A 15,725-nucleotide genomic window follows, 5' to 3' on the forward strand; every position below is an offset into this window, starting at 1 on the left:
CGCGCTTGCCTTTACCACGATGCTTTGCCAGCTCTGGAGTGTCGTAGAAACAATAGATGGATCCAGATGTTCACATCCACAATGACTTGAATAGAAGTAGTAAACCTATGAAGATCCGGAGCAACATAATGTCCCTATGACAACACTAAACTGCATGACATCTTACAGAGGGCTTGTAACGAATAGTACAAAGAAAAGTACCTAAATAATCATAAATGCTCCTCTTTTCTAAAGGCCATTTTACACGGGCCAATGATCGGCCAAACAAGCGCTCATGTGTATACACTCGTCCATCGGCTGATCGCGGCTGCACAAAATATTATTTTTGTCCGCAGCACGCCGTCTAAACAGGCAGACGCGCTGCCGCCATGGAGATGCACGAGGACGAGCGATCGTAGTAAGGATCGCTCCTCCCCATACAGTACTGATCATAGCTCCTTGTGAAAGGAGCAAACCAACGATGTCTCATTGATCGGTGCTCGTTCTTACGGCCCAAATTGGCCGGTGTAAAAGGATCCTTAGTCTGCTCCGTGTCCTACTTGTTAGAGCTTTAGTTTCTGTTCCCCCCGCTGCTCTTTCTACTATTACCGGGGACAGGAAGTTCACATTATCAGCCATTTTGGAGACTATGGAGAGTTGTCTTTTGGTCACTCGGTCACACATTTACGTATCTCTCTCCTTCCTATTCATCCCTCCGTCTTGTGTTTGTTACACCCCTGTGTTTTCTTTGCCTATTTGGATTAGTATATAAGAAGAAGACACCTCAACAATGAGGTCGGAAAGCCATTGGCGATAGTAGTACAAACTCCTCCTCTACGGCCCGGGCTGCACCGAAACTTTTTGTAGCGCTACTGATTGATTTTTAACTGTTGAGTGACCGCTGCTGTCCACAAGATTGCTTGCAACTCTATTTATTCATGTGGACAGCAGCGGTCACTCAATAGTTAAAAACAATTAGTAGCGCTATGAAAAGTTTCGGTGTGGCCCCGGCCTTCAGGTCTCCATTCTTCCAATGGCGGGAACAGCAAAAAGAGATTTATTTTTTTTCCTAATGCATTGGTAAAAAAATCTTATATTAGACCTTGATCACACGGTGCAGATTTTGAATGTATTTTATTTTTTTAAGCCAAAACCAGCAATGGAACCTAAACCGAAGAGATACATAAAGGAAGGTCTTCTAGATCTCCTCTCCATCAAAATCTGCACAGTGTGAACAAGGCCTCACCGTGGTACAGACAGACAGCAATACTAGTGTTACTGACTTTTTTACCGTCTATATTAATCTTGATTAAGAAATCTTACGGGTAATTAAAGAGGTTTTCCCACAAAACCCATGTTATAATCGGTCAGCGCTTCATTTCTATGGGACTTCCGGTTCCCTGATCTCATCATCACTGAGGGACCCAGCAGTCCGACCCCTAGCGATCACATATGTATCCCCTATTCTCTGGATAGGGGACACGTGTTTGTGGGAAAACCCCTTTAACTTACAATAAGCCGCATTTAGAATGTGGAAGGTGAATTGGATCCACAAAATGTCCCTATGACAACTCTGCACTTCTAAGCCAGGTGGCAGTGATGTCATGGTGAGATCAGAGGAGATGTACCGCTCACATACAACTCTACAATGGGCGATAATGTAGCACGAGAAGAATGAATTAAAAAAATATAACATTCCCAGCGCACTAGAACTGGACTTGCAAGATACGTTTTTTAAGGCCGAGTTCACACGTTGCGTAAATACTGTGGATTTTCTGCAACGGATCTCATTGCGGAAAATCCGCAACGTATTACAGTAGCAAAAGTGTGGATAAGATCTGAACAAATCTCATCCGCACGCTGCTTAAAAAACCCACCGAAAAACCGTTCATAAATTGACTGCGGTGCGTTCGTTTAATCCGCAGTATGTATCATTATGTTGCAGAATCGCTGGTTTGCTGTTGCGGATTTACTCCATTGAATTCAATGGGAGGTAAAACCCGCTACAAATAGCAGATGTTGCGTTTTTTTGTGATGGAAAAGCTGCGGTTTCACCGCAAAGTTCGCCACTAGGAGTAAAAAAAAAAAATCTCATACTTACCCAGCTTTCCCTGCTTCACCGTCCTCAAGGGGACGTTTCATCTCATGTGACTGCTGCTGCCAATCACAGGCTGCGCCGGTCACATGGGATGAAACCACATCCCCGGAGGGCGGGCTGCAGGATGGCGGAGGGATGCGTGGCCATGGCTACAGGTAGGTATAAGTTTTTTTTGGTTTTACCTGCTTTTTTTCCGCAGCGGACATTCCGGCTGAAAAACAACCACAATTTGGTGCAGTTTTTCAGTTGGAATTCCCTGCGTCGTCCAGGGTGGATATGCTGTGTACTTTTTTTATGCAGCGTATCCGCCCTGTGTGAACTCACCCTAAGAATGTGGTTCTATGCGGCAGATTTTGTTGCAGAAATTTCTGCGACTGAAAATCAGTTCCACTCCTCTAACTGTGGATGTTTCTGCAGCAGGTGCCGGGATTTCTACAAGTTCCAGTCAGATGAACGGAACTGATTTTCAGTCGCAGAAATTTCTGTAACAAATCTCCCGCATGTGAATGCGACCTACAACGGCAGCGACGGCCCCGTCACATACAATATTAGGGTATGTGCACACACACTAATTACGTCCGTAATTGACGGACGTATTTCGGCCGCAAGTCCCGGACCGAACACACTGCAGGGAGCCGGGCTCCTAGCATCATACTTATGTCCGATGCTAGGAGTCTCTGCCTCGCTGCAGGACAACTGTCCCGTACTGTAAACATGATTACAGTACGGGACAGTTGTCCGGCAGCGAGGCAGGGACTCCTAGCATCGTACATAACTATGATGCTAGGAGCCCGGCTCCCTGCACTGTGTTCGGTCCGGGACTTGCGGCCGAAAATACGTTCGTCAATTACGGACGTAATTAGTGTGTGTGCACATACCCTTACGGAGGTATTCTCCCCTAGAAGCATTGCAGAGAATCACTCCCTCCTATACCTCCTCCCCATACTGGACGTTACATGAAGGCCACTCCTCCCCCCTCGCCGGCCCGGCCCCTGTGCAGGGTGTTTACTACAGTCACTTATTTCTGAGCATTAACCGTTTGCATGAACAGAAAACGGCTCCGAGGTGATGGGCCTGTGAGTGCGGGCATGGGGTTACGTCACAGCAAGGTCCACAGGTGAGATCGCCATCATCATACAGCTATGACATCATGGGGCAGGCGGGGTCTGTCAACAATATGGAGTCCGGACATAAACCAGGGCCAGTGCCAAGTCTGAGTGTGGGGGCAAAACATTGTGTAGAGGCCGGAGGCAGGAAGGGGCCAAGAAAAGCAGGATCTAGGTGAAAGATGTACATGATACAGATACAATGTATTAAAAGATTACAGACCGTAACACAATCACAGCTGCAAAATTACCATACAGTGCCCAAATAATACCACCATACAGTGCCCAAATAATACCATACAGTGCCCAATTATTGCCACCATACAGTGCCCAAATATTGCCACCATACAGTGCCCAAATAATACCACCATACAGGACCCAAATAATACCACCATACAGAGCCCAAATATTACCACCATACAGTGCCCAAATATTACCACCATACAGTGCCCAAATAACATCAACCATACATTGCCCAAATATTACCACCCTACAGTGCCCAAATAACATAACCATACAGTGCTCAAATAATACCACCATACAGAGCCTAAATAATACCACTATACAGTGCCCAATTATTGCCACCATACAGAGCCCAAATAATACCACCATACAGTGCCCAAATATTACCACCATACAGTGCCCAAATATTGCCACCATACAGAGCCCAAATATTACCACCATACAGTGCCCAAATAACATCACCATACAGTCACCAAAAAATACCGCCATACAGAGCCCAAATAATACCGCCATACATAGCCCAAATAATACCACCATACAGAGCCCAATTATTGCTACCATACAGAGCCCAAATATTACCACCGTACAGAGCCCAAATATTACCACCATACAGAGCCCAAATATTGCCACCATACAGTGCCCAAATAATACCGCCAGACAGTGCCCAAATAATACCGCCAGACAGTGCCCAAAAAATACCACCATATATGTCTTGAGGAGGGATTTGCCCCTTTTGCCGTCCTGTTCTGTAACCAGTCACCACTGGATCTATTGAGCCCAATGCCGGATGTAAAAATTTGCGCTGCTTTTCCTGACGTAGTAGAGCCAGCACACAATGCTGTGTCATAGCAGAGCGGCGCTGTGGAACTACAAGTCTCAGAAAGCCATGCTCCCCCCGAAATCTTGTTAACAATATGTAATGGGGACTCGGTTCTGTGGTTTCTGGGAAAAGCGGCTCTGACAGTTTCGGTTTCACTGGTGTGTGGGACGTCTCCAGGCTGATGGATTTACAGGAACCTCAAGTGCTCCGCTCTGGAATGTAGAAACATAGACAAGAATAGAACTAGGCCGGTGTATCTAAGCCTATCGTGTGATACTGCCTGGTGAGCTGGTGTATCTAAGCCTATGATGTGTGATACTGCCTGATGAGCTGGTGTATCTAAGCCTATGATGTGTGATACTGCCTGATGAGCTGGTGTATCTAAGCCTATGATGTGTGATACTGCCTGATGAGCTGGTTTATCTAAGCCTATGATGTGTGATACTGCCTGATGAGCTGGTGTATCTAAGCCTATGATGTGTGATACTGCCTGATGAGCTGGTGTATCTAAGCGATTATATATGATAGGGTATATTGAGCTGCATATCTAAGCCTATTACGTGTGATAGTTTCTGCTTAGCCAGTGTATCTAAGCTGTCTTAGGGTATGTTCACACACAAACTCGAAAACGTCTCAAAATACGGATCTGTTTTCAAGGGAAAACTGCTCCTGATTTTCAGACGTTTTTTAAGCCACTCGCAATTTTCGCAGCGTTTTTTACTGCCGTTTTTGGAGCTTTTTTCGATAGAGTCAATGAAAAGGATCCTACGCTAGCCTTGCTGTAAATCTCACAGAAACGTTACCAAAGTGTCAGGATTCTGAATAGACATCACGTCCTGGCTGGAGGTAATGTATATTCATTATCAGGACACTGCAGTAATGTTATAGTGTGTTTATGTGGCTGCACATAGCGATATAGCTATATCGCTATGTGCAGTGTAAATGAATGGAGAGAAGCGTATGACGCTGATTGGTCACTGATTGGTCAGCGTCATACACTCCCCTGAACAACGCCCACTTGGTCAAAAAGTAAAACACGCCCAAATGGGCATTAAGAAATGCATTAGCATAAAGCTAAAATAGGTCGTAACTTGGTAAAAATAGATTGTTTTTCTAAATAAAAAGCATTACTGTCACCTACATTACAGCGCCGATCGCCTTATATAGGAGACAGGGCACTTATAATGTGGTGACAGAGTCTCTTTAAGCTGCGGGATCAGTTCACCACCAGTGCAGAGCATGCTCAGGAATGGCAGCAGGCAGGTGTCAGTGCATCTGCACGAACAGTGAGGTGAAGGCTTATGGAGGTCGGCCTGGTGTTAAGGAGGGCAGCAAAGAAGTCACTTCTCTAAAAGAAAAACATTGCGGACAGTCCTCTGCAGGAAGTACCGGGATTGGACTGCAGAGGACTGGGGTAAAGTTATCTTCTCTGATGAAGCCCCTGCAGACTGTTTGGGACATTTGGAAGAATGATTGTCCAGAGAAGAAAGGGTGGGCGCTACCATGAGTTCTGCATCATGCCAACAGTAAAGCATCCTAAAAACTATTCGTGGGGGGGGGGTTGCTTTTCATCCCAGGGAGTGGGCTCAAAACCTTGCCTAAGGGCTAAAGTGCTGAGTTCAGGTACATGCGGTATTAGCCGATGTACCTGGGTTATCTGCATGCAACTTGTGTGGTAGATGGCGGTCTCCTTACTTATACGAATGAGCTGATTGTGCTTAAACGTGACAACCTTTTTCTGACAATTTTGGCAAGCGGCTGGCGCTCAACAGGGCAATGCATTTCTCTTTTAAATGAACGCCTTGCCTTGTGAACCTGCACTGGTGAAGGGCTTTCTAGGAGGAGATCCTGGGAATAGAACCCGCATGTCCCTTACTCATCTAATTCATCAGCAGAAAACTTTACCAGTGCACTACCTCTGCTGGTGAGAGATGGCTGCAAATTCTTCCAAAGATGACATGTTCTTATTCTTGCTGGAAGTGACGTTTACATTTTACATTTTTTTTTTTTACCTCTTTTAATAAAGAGTAATCGGACCTTCAACAAGAAAAACTTTAGATCATATTGGGAGGGCTGGGCAGCATTGCAGTGTGGTGGCTTGGGGCTTAAGTGCCCAGGCCTGGTTTGCTGTAGAGTTAGTCCATGTTCCTAGGTTCAAAGCATCCTGCATGCTGCTTGTGTGGGGGATGGCAGGCTCTTTAATTATATGAGTTTGTTGCTTGGTGATGTTTTTCCAACAATTTTGGCAAGAAGCTGACACTCAACAAGGCAAGGCATTTCTCCTTTAAAAGGATGCCTCACCTTGTGAACCTGCACTGGTAAAAGACTTTCAAAACTGAGATGCAAGGAGGAGATCCTGGGGATAGAACCAACACATCCCTGACAATTCTAATCTATCAGCAGAGAACATTACCAGTGCATTACCTCTGCTGCTGAGTGCCAACCACAAACTCTTCCAAAGATGACATGTTCTTATTCCTGCTATAAGTGACGATTATATTTGGTCTTATGGGGACAATAAGAAAGCCAAGATGTCAATGTGAGGTGGTGGTGTGGAGATTAAGTTGTGTCTGAATTGTGAGAGTCTTCTGTGCAGTCCCTGGTTCAAATCCTGTTGTCCAAAATGGTACTTTGCCTGTGTGGTGTTTATAGTGGTGTGGAGGCAGTGCAGTGCAGTGAGATTGTGATTGCATAAGAATGTTAATTATGTAAAGAAAGTTACTTATGCAGCTGTCTCTTTTGAGACAGCTGTATTTATATAGTAGATTATTACAAATTTCAGCAATATACTCATCACTCAAACAGGTATCAGAATCCATCCCTCCATGGGCAGCACTTTGGGAAAGGGGGAGCAGCCCAAGGTCACCAGGAGGACAATGTGGGGGTTTGAACCCACATTGTATAGAAGTGATTCCTACACTCAACTCAGATCACACAAGCTGTGAGCTAGCTGCACGGCAGCCTTATGAGGACACATTTTTTTTCACCTCTTTTAAAAACGGGTAATCGGACCTTCAAGAAGAAAAACTTTAGATCACATTGGGAAGACCAGCAGTATGATAGTGTGGTGGCTTGGGGCTTAAGTGCTTGGTTTGCTATGGAGTTAGCCCATGTCCCTAGGTTCAAGGCATCCTGCATGTGTGGTAGATGGTGGTCTCCTTACTTATACAAGTTTGTTGCTTGTGCTTGAAGGTGACAACGTTTTTCCAACAATTTTGGCAAGCGGCTGACGCTCAACAGGGCAATGCGTTTCTCCTTTGAAAGGATGCCTCGCCTTGTGAACCTAAGCTGGTGAAAGACTTTAAAAACAGACACAAGGAGGAGATCCTGGGGATAGAACCCACATGTTCCTGACTCCTCTAATTCATTAGCAGAGAACAGAGAAAATTACCAGTGCGCTACCTCTGCTGTGGAGAGCTGGCCTAAAAACTCTTCCAAAGATGAAATGTTCTTATTCCTGCTGGAAGTGATGATTACATTTGGTCTTATGGGAACAATAAGAAAACCCAGAGATCAACCTGAGCTGGTGCTTTGGTGCTTAAGCTGCACCCTAAACGGTGAGTGTCCTCTGTGCAGCCCCTGGTTCAAATTCTGTGTGGCATTCTCTAAAAGGGAACTCTGTCTAGGTGGTGTTTATAGTGGTGTGGAGGCAGTGAGATTGCTGCATAAGAAAGTTAATTATGCAGCTGTTTCTTTTGAGACAGCTGCATTTATATAGTAGATTATTGCAGATTTCAGCAATATACTCATCACTCAAACAGGTATCAGAATCCATCGCTCCATAGGTGGCACGTTGGGAAAGGGGGAGCAGCCCAAGGTCACCAGGAGGACAATGTGGGTGTTAGAACCCATATTGTACAGAAGTGATTCCTGCGCTCAACTCAGATCACACAAGCTGTGAGCTAGCTGCATGGCAGCCTTACAAGGACTAAATTTTCACCTCTTTTAAAAACGGGTAATCGGGCCTTCAACAAGAAAAACCTTGGCTGACACTGGGACATTACAGCACGGCGGTTTGGGGGTTAACAACTTTTAAGGGCCAGTGCCGGTTTTAGACAGAGTGTTGGCTGCTGGGGCTTGTGTGATACGGTCTGCTGAGCCATGCGTGATGCCGTCTGCTGAGCCATGTGTGATACTGACTGCTGAGCCATGTGTGATACGGTCTGCTGAGCCACGTGTGATACGGTCTGCTGACCTGTGTATCTAAGCACTTCCCTGCTGTGCCTGCATATTGACCGCTCTCCCTTGTACTATGTTTGTGTCTCGCACAGAATGTCGGACCCCGGTCTTCTCCCGGAGGAGGTCCTGCTGCAGATCTTGTCCTTGGTGCCAGCTAGAGACTTGATCCGTCACTGCACGGTGGTCTGTACCCTGTGGAGGGACATTATCGACTCTCCAACACTGTGGAGACTAAAATGTCAGAATATGGGGTACGTCTCCAAGAAGTCCCTGAAGATCCCCAAAGACTGGAAGCAATTTTGCTATTTATGCAGCAAGAAGCGGAATTTACTAAGAAATCCTTGTGCAAGAGGTGAGAAATGTGAAGAGCGGAGAATAGCCCAGAATATGGGCACAACTACCCGGGGGAACGGGCAGAGGGGCTACTACGGGGCACTCACTGGCTTCATGTGGTGATAATAATATTGGGGGCCCATTTCATGTTTTGCTATTGGGCCCCATGGTTGTTGGTGACTTCTTGGTGCAGGAAGAGTCGGAAATAAAGGGACCGGACCCGCAGGACGGAGGATTCTGAAACACCAGGAGCGGGGGATGTACCATCACATAACACCTTTATATCTAAGAAAGCTGGGTGACAACCAATATGGCCATCCCTACAGCTACCAATCTTTCCCAAGCTCCTGAAGGTCAAATCTACTTAGGTATGAAATGATACACCCCTCTCACTTATTTTCTTTCATAACTAGGTAGATGTGCCATTCAGTAAATGGGAAAGCTGCGGGTCAACCATTATGGCCACCATTATTGCAGTTACAGGGATCCTTACCCAGCTTTCCCAAGCTCCTGAAGGGCCAATCGTCTTAGCTATGAAATAATACCCCCACCTACTACTTTTATTGCATAACTAGGCAGATTTGCCATTCAGGAACCTGGGAGAACTATGAGAAAACGCTCTTTTAAGGGTTGGTACCGTGCCAATTACTGGAGACAGCGTCCAATCACCTTGGTCTGTTAATCCTCTGTATACTCTACTGGGAGCAGGCATCACAGTAAAGCCACATTTCTATAGAAGCGGTCGTTTAGGCAGTAACTTAACTTAATCTCTCGCTCGGCTTGTAAAGTTCCCTGTAAAATGTTGAGTCACTTTGCAAATACTTTGCTTCTCTAATCTTGTACTCCAATCACATCCAGAGCTGCATTCAAAATTCTTCTGGGTTGCTGTAATCACTCAAGCTGGAGTACCTCACATCTCTCTACTTCTCTCCCGCATTGGGTCTGTCCTGGGATCATTCAGCAGAATTCTGAATGCAGCTTTGTGTGTGAATGGAGAAGTGTTACATGACTTGATGACACATTCTTGCCTCAGTCCTGACATGTAATATCAGAAAATATTCAAAGTATCGTAACGGCCTTATTTTATTGTATGTTCTTCTCTTTTCAGATGGTTTTAAATTCTGGGACATTGAGGTTAATGGAGGAGATCAATGGGCAATAGAGGATTTACCGGGGAACCTCGGACAGGACTTCCCAGATAAGAATGTCACCAAATACTTTGTTACTTCTTATAGGTAAGACCCCCTCGACCCCCAACTTGTCTGGCGATGTAATCGTGTGACTATAGACTTCCTATCCTCCAGGAGCCCTAGGGGCACAATGTATCCATTTACAAGTTGACTTATCTTCACAAAGCAGCACAGAGTATCTCAGGAGATGGGTGTACTGATGTTGTAAGACACTGACCTGTCCACTTATGTGATGAGCACAGGGCTATATGTCATAGGAAAAGTGTGAGGAGGGGATGCAGATAGGTCACAGACAGTGTAAGGAACAGGGTCCACAGCAGCACAGAGTATTTCAGAAGACAGTTGTGCTGTTCTTGTGGGAAGCAGTGACCTGTCCACTTATGTGTTGATGTTAGTGAGGATTGTTATGATGTGAGAAGGGGAATAGAGGAAAGTGGGAGGTTACGGGGTGGAAAGATTATGGTCCACAGCAGCACAGAGTATTTCAGGTTTATTTTATGACATGAGGTAGCATGCAAAACATTGACATGAGACTCAGATCTAAGTTATTATTTTCATTCCAGATCCTGCATGAAATCTCAGCTTATCGACCTTAATAAAATGCGCTATGAGAAAAAACTTCTGGACAATGTTCAGCCAGATATTGTGACCACAGACTGGTCAGTGATTCCTCACACACGAAGACGAGGTTGTGTTCAGTTATTGAAGTCATTTCCTTCTTCTGTGCAGGTTCGCAGCGAGAAAGGATTGTGGCTGCACATATGAAATTCTCATTCAGCTGCTTTCAGAAAATAAGAAATCTATGAAGGTGTTTAACCCGGACCCCGTGACTATAGAGCAGTGGAGCGATGCCGAGTGGCACCAGGTATGAGAACGACACACAACTATAAAATAAGGATTCTTCTATAAACCTATGTCCTCCCACCTCTCTCCATTCTTTACCTCACTTCAGGCCCCTGCCAATAGCGGCACTCTCATCTCCTGAAATACTATGTGCTGCTGAGGACCTTGCCTTTTACCTCTATGGGTGAAGAATATAACTACTAAAATACTGCTCCCTATATACAAGAATATAACTACTATAATACTGCCCCCTATGTACAAGAATATAACTACTATAATACAGCCCCCTATATACAAGAATAGAACTACTATAATACTGCCCCCTATATACAAGAATATAACTACTATAATACTGCCCCTATATACAAGAATATAACTACTATAATACTGCTCCTATATACAAGAATATAACTACTATAATACTGCCCCCTATATACAAGAATATAACTACTATAATACTGCCCCTATATACAAGAATATAACTACTATAATACTGCCCCCTATATACAAGAATATCACTACTATAATACTGCCCCTATATACAAGAATATAACTACTATAATACTGCCCCCTATATACAAGAATATAACTACTATAATACTGCTCCTATATACAAGAATATAACTGCTATAATACTGCTCCTATATACAAGAATATAACTACTATAATACTGCCCCTATATACAAGAATATAACTACTATATTACTGCCCCCTATATACAAGAATATAACTACTATAATACTGCCCCCTATATACAAGAATATAACTACTATAATACTGCCCCTATATACAAGAATATAACTACTATAATACTGCCCCCTATATACAAGAATATAACTACTATAATACTGCCCCCTATATACAAGAATATAACTACTATAAAACTGCCCCTATATACAAGAATATAACTACTATAATACTGCCCCCTATATACAAGAATATAACTACTATAATACTGCCCGTAAATATACAAGAATATAACTACTATAATACTGCCCCTATATACAAGAATATAACTACTATAATACTGCCCCTATACACAAGAATATAAGTACTATAATACTGCCCCCTATATACAAGAATATAACTACTATAATACTGCCCCTATACACAAGAATATAACTACTATAATACTGCTCCCTATATACAAAAATATAACTACTATAATACTGCCCCCTATATACAAGAATATAACTACTATAATACTGCCCCCTATATACAAGAATATAACTACTATAATACTGCCCCCTATATACAAGAATATAACTACTTTAATACTGCCCCCTATATACAAGAATATAACTACTATAATACTGCCCCCTATATACAAGAATATAAATACTATAATACTGCCCCCTATATACAAGAATATAACTACTATAATACCGCCCCCTATATACAAGAGTATAACTACTATAATACTGCCCCCTATATACAAGAATATAACTACTATAATACCGCTCCTATATACAAGAATATAACTACTATAATACTGCCCACTATATACAAGAATATAACTACTATAATACTGCTCCTATATACAAGAATATAACGACTATAATACTGCCCCCTATATACAAAAATATAACTACTATAATACTTTCCCCTATATACAAGAATATAACTACTATAATACTGCCCCTATACACAAGAATATAACTACTATAATACTGCCCCCTATATACAAGAATATAACTACTATAATACTGCCCCCTATATACAAGAATATAACTACTATAATACTGCTCCCTATATACAAGAATATAACTACTATAATACTGCCCCTATATACAAGAATATAACTACTATAATACTGCCCCCTATATACAAGAATATAACTACTATAATACTGCCCGTAAATATACAAGAATATAACTACTATAATACTGCCCCTATATACAAGAATATAACTACTATAATACTGCCCCTATACACAAGTATATATCTACTATAATACTGCCCCTATATACAAGAATATAACTACTATAATACTGCCCCCTATATACAAGAATATAACTACTATAATACTGCCCCTATACACAAGAATATAACTACTATAATACTGCCCCCTATATACAAGAATATAACTACTATAATACTGCCCCTATACACAAGAATAGAACTACTATAATACTGCTCCCTATATACAAAAATATAACTACTATAATACTGCCCCCTATATACAAGAATATAACTACTATAATACTGCCCCCTATATACAAAAATATAACTACTATAATACTGCCCGTAAATATACAAGAATATAACTACTATAATACTGCCCCTATATACAAGAATATAACTACTATAATACTGCCCCTATACACAAGAATATAACTACTATAATACTGCCCCTATATACAAGAATATAACTACTATAATACTGCCCCTATACACAAGAATATAACTACTATAATACTGCCCCCTATATACAAGAATATAACTACTATAATACTGCCCCTATACACAAGAATATAACTACTATAATACTGCTCCCTATATACAAAAATATAACTACTATAATACTGCCCCCTATATACAAAAATATAACTACTATAATACTGCCCCCTATATACAAGAATATAACTACTATAATACTGCCCGTAAATATACAAGAATATAACTACTATAATACTGCCCCTATATACAAGAATATAACTACTATAATACTGCCCCCTATATACAAGAATATAACTACTATAATACTGCCCCTATACACAAGAATATAACTACTATAATACTGCCCCCTATATACAAGAATATAACTACTATAATACTGCTCCTATATACAAGACTATAACTACTATAATACTGCCCCTATATACAAGAATATAACTACTATAAGGGCATGACCACACATGGCGGAATTCCTCCGCAACTGTCCGCATCAATGCCGCACAGAATCTGCGTTGCAGATTCTGCAGCGGATCTGCACAAAATGTGCAGAAAATTGATGCGGACTGGCCGCTGCGGACTGCAGGAAAAGTGCTTCTCTTCTCCCTATTCAGTGCAGGATAGAGAGAAGGGACAGCACTTTCCCTAGTGAAAGTCAAAGAAATTCATACTTACCGCCCGTTGTCTTGGTGACGCGTCCCTCTTTCGGCATCCGGCCCGACCTCCCTGGATGACGCACCAGTCCATGTGACCGCTGCAGCCTGTGCTTGGCCTGTGATTGGCTGCAGCCGTCACTTACACTGAAACGTCATCCTGGGAGGCCGGACTGGAGACAGACGCAGGGAGTTCTCGGTAAGTATGAACTTATATTTTTTTTTTACAGATACATGTATATTGAGATCGGTAGTCACTGTCCCGGGTGCAGAAACAGTTACTGCCGATCGCGTAACTCTTTCAGCACCCTGGACAGTGACTATTTACAGACGTCTCCTAGCAACGCTCCCGTCATTACGGGAGCCCCATTGACTTCCTCAGTCTGGCTGTAGACCTAGAAATACATAGGTCCAGCCAGAATGAAGAAATGTCATGGTAGTAAAAACAATACGCTCCGCAGCACACATAAGATCTGCGGACTTCATTGCGGAATTTTGACTCTCCATTGAAGTCAATGGAGAAATTCCGCCATGAGTCCGCAACCAGTCCGCCACTGCTCCGCAACAGACAGAGCATGCTGCGGACACCAAATTCCGCTCCGCAGCCTATGCTCCGCAGCGGAATTGTACGCATCGTGTAAACGAACACTGCTAAATTAAAGTGAAAGTCAATGGAGAAACGGCTCCGCTGCGGATTAACGCTGCGGAGTGTCCGCAGCGGAATTTAAGTGAAATTCCGCCATGTGTGAACCCGCCCTAATACTGCCCCCTATATACAAGAATATAACTACTATAATACTGCCCCTATACACAAGAATATAACTACTATAATACTGCTCCCTATATAAAAAAATATAACTACTATAATACTGCCCCCTATATACAAAAATATAACTACTATAATACTGCCCCCTATATACAAGAATATAACTACTATAATACTGCCCGTAAATATACAAGAATATAACTACTATAATACTGCCCCTATATACAAGAATATAACTACTATAATACTGCCCCTTATATACAAGAATATAACTACTATAATACTGCCCCTATACACAAGAATATAACTACTATAATACTGCCCCCTATATACAAGACTATAACTACTATAATACTGCTCCTATATACAAGACTATAACTACTATAATACTGCCCCTATATACAAGAATATAACTACTATAATACTGCCCCCTATATACAAGAATATAACTACTATAATACTGCTCCTATATACAAGAATATAACTACTATAATACTGCCCCTATATACAAGAATATAACTACTAGAATACTGCCTCCTATATACAAGAATATAACTACTATAATACTGCTCCTATACACAAGAATATAACTACTATAATACTGCTCCCTATATACAAAAATATAACTACTATAATACTGCCCCCTATATACAAGAATATAACTACTATAATACTGCCCCCTATATACAAGAATATAACTACTATAATACTGCCCCCTATATACAAGAATATAACTACTATAATACTGCCCCTATATACAAGAATATAACTACTATAATACTGCCCCCTATATACAAGAATATCACTACTATAATACTGCCCCTATATACAAGAATATAACTACTATAATACTGCCCCCTATATACAAGAATATAACTACTATAATACTGCTCCTATATACAAGAATATAACTGCTATAATACTGCTCCTATATACAAGAATATAACTACTATAATACTGCCCCTATATACAAGAATATAACTACTATATTACTGCCCCCTATATACAAGAATATAACTACTATAATACTGCCCCCTATATACAAGAATATAACTACTATAATACTGCCCCTATATACAAGAATATAACTACTATAATACTGCCCCCTATATACAAGAATA

This window comes from Rhinoderma darwinii, chromosome 10 (genome assembly GCF_050947455.1).
Source record: "Rhinoderma darwinii isolate aRhiDar2 chromosome 10, aRhiDar2.hap1, whole genome shotgun sequence".
NCBI classification, from domain to species: Eukaryota; Metazoa; Chordata; class Amphibia; order Anura; family Rhinodermatidae; genus Rhinoderma; species Rhinoderma darwinii.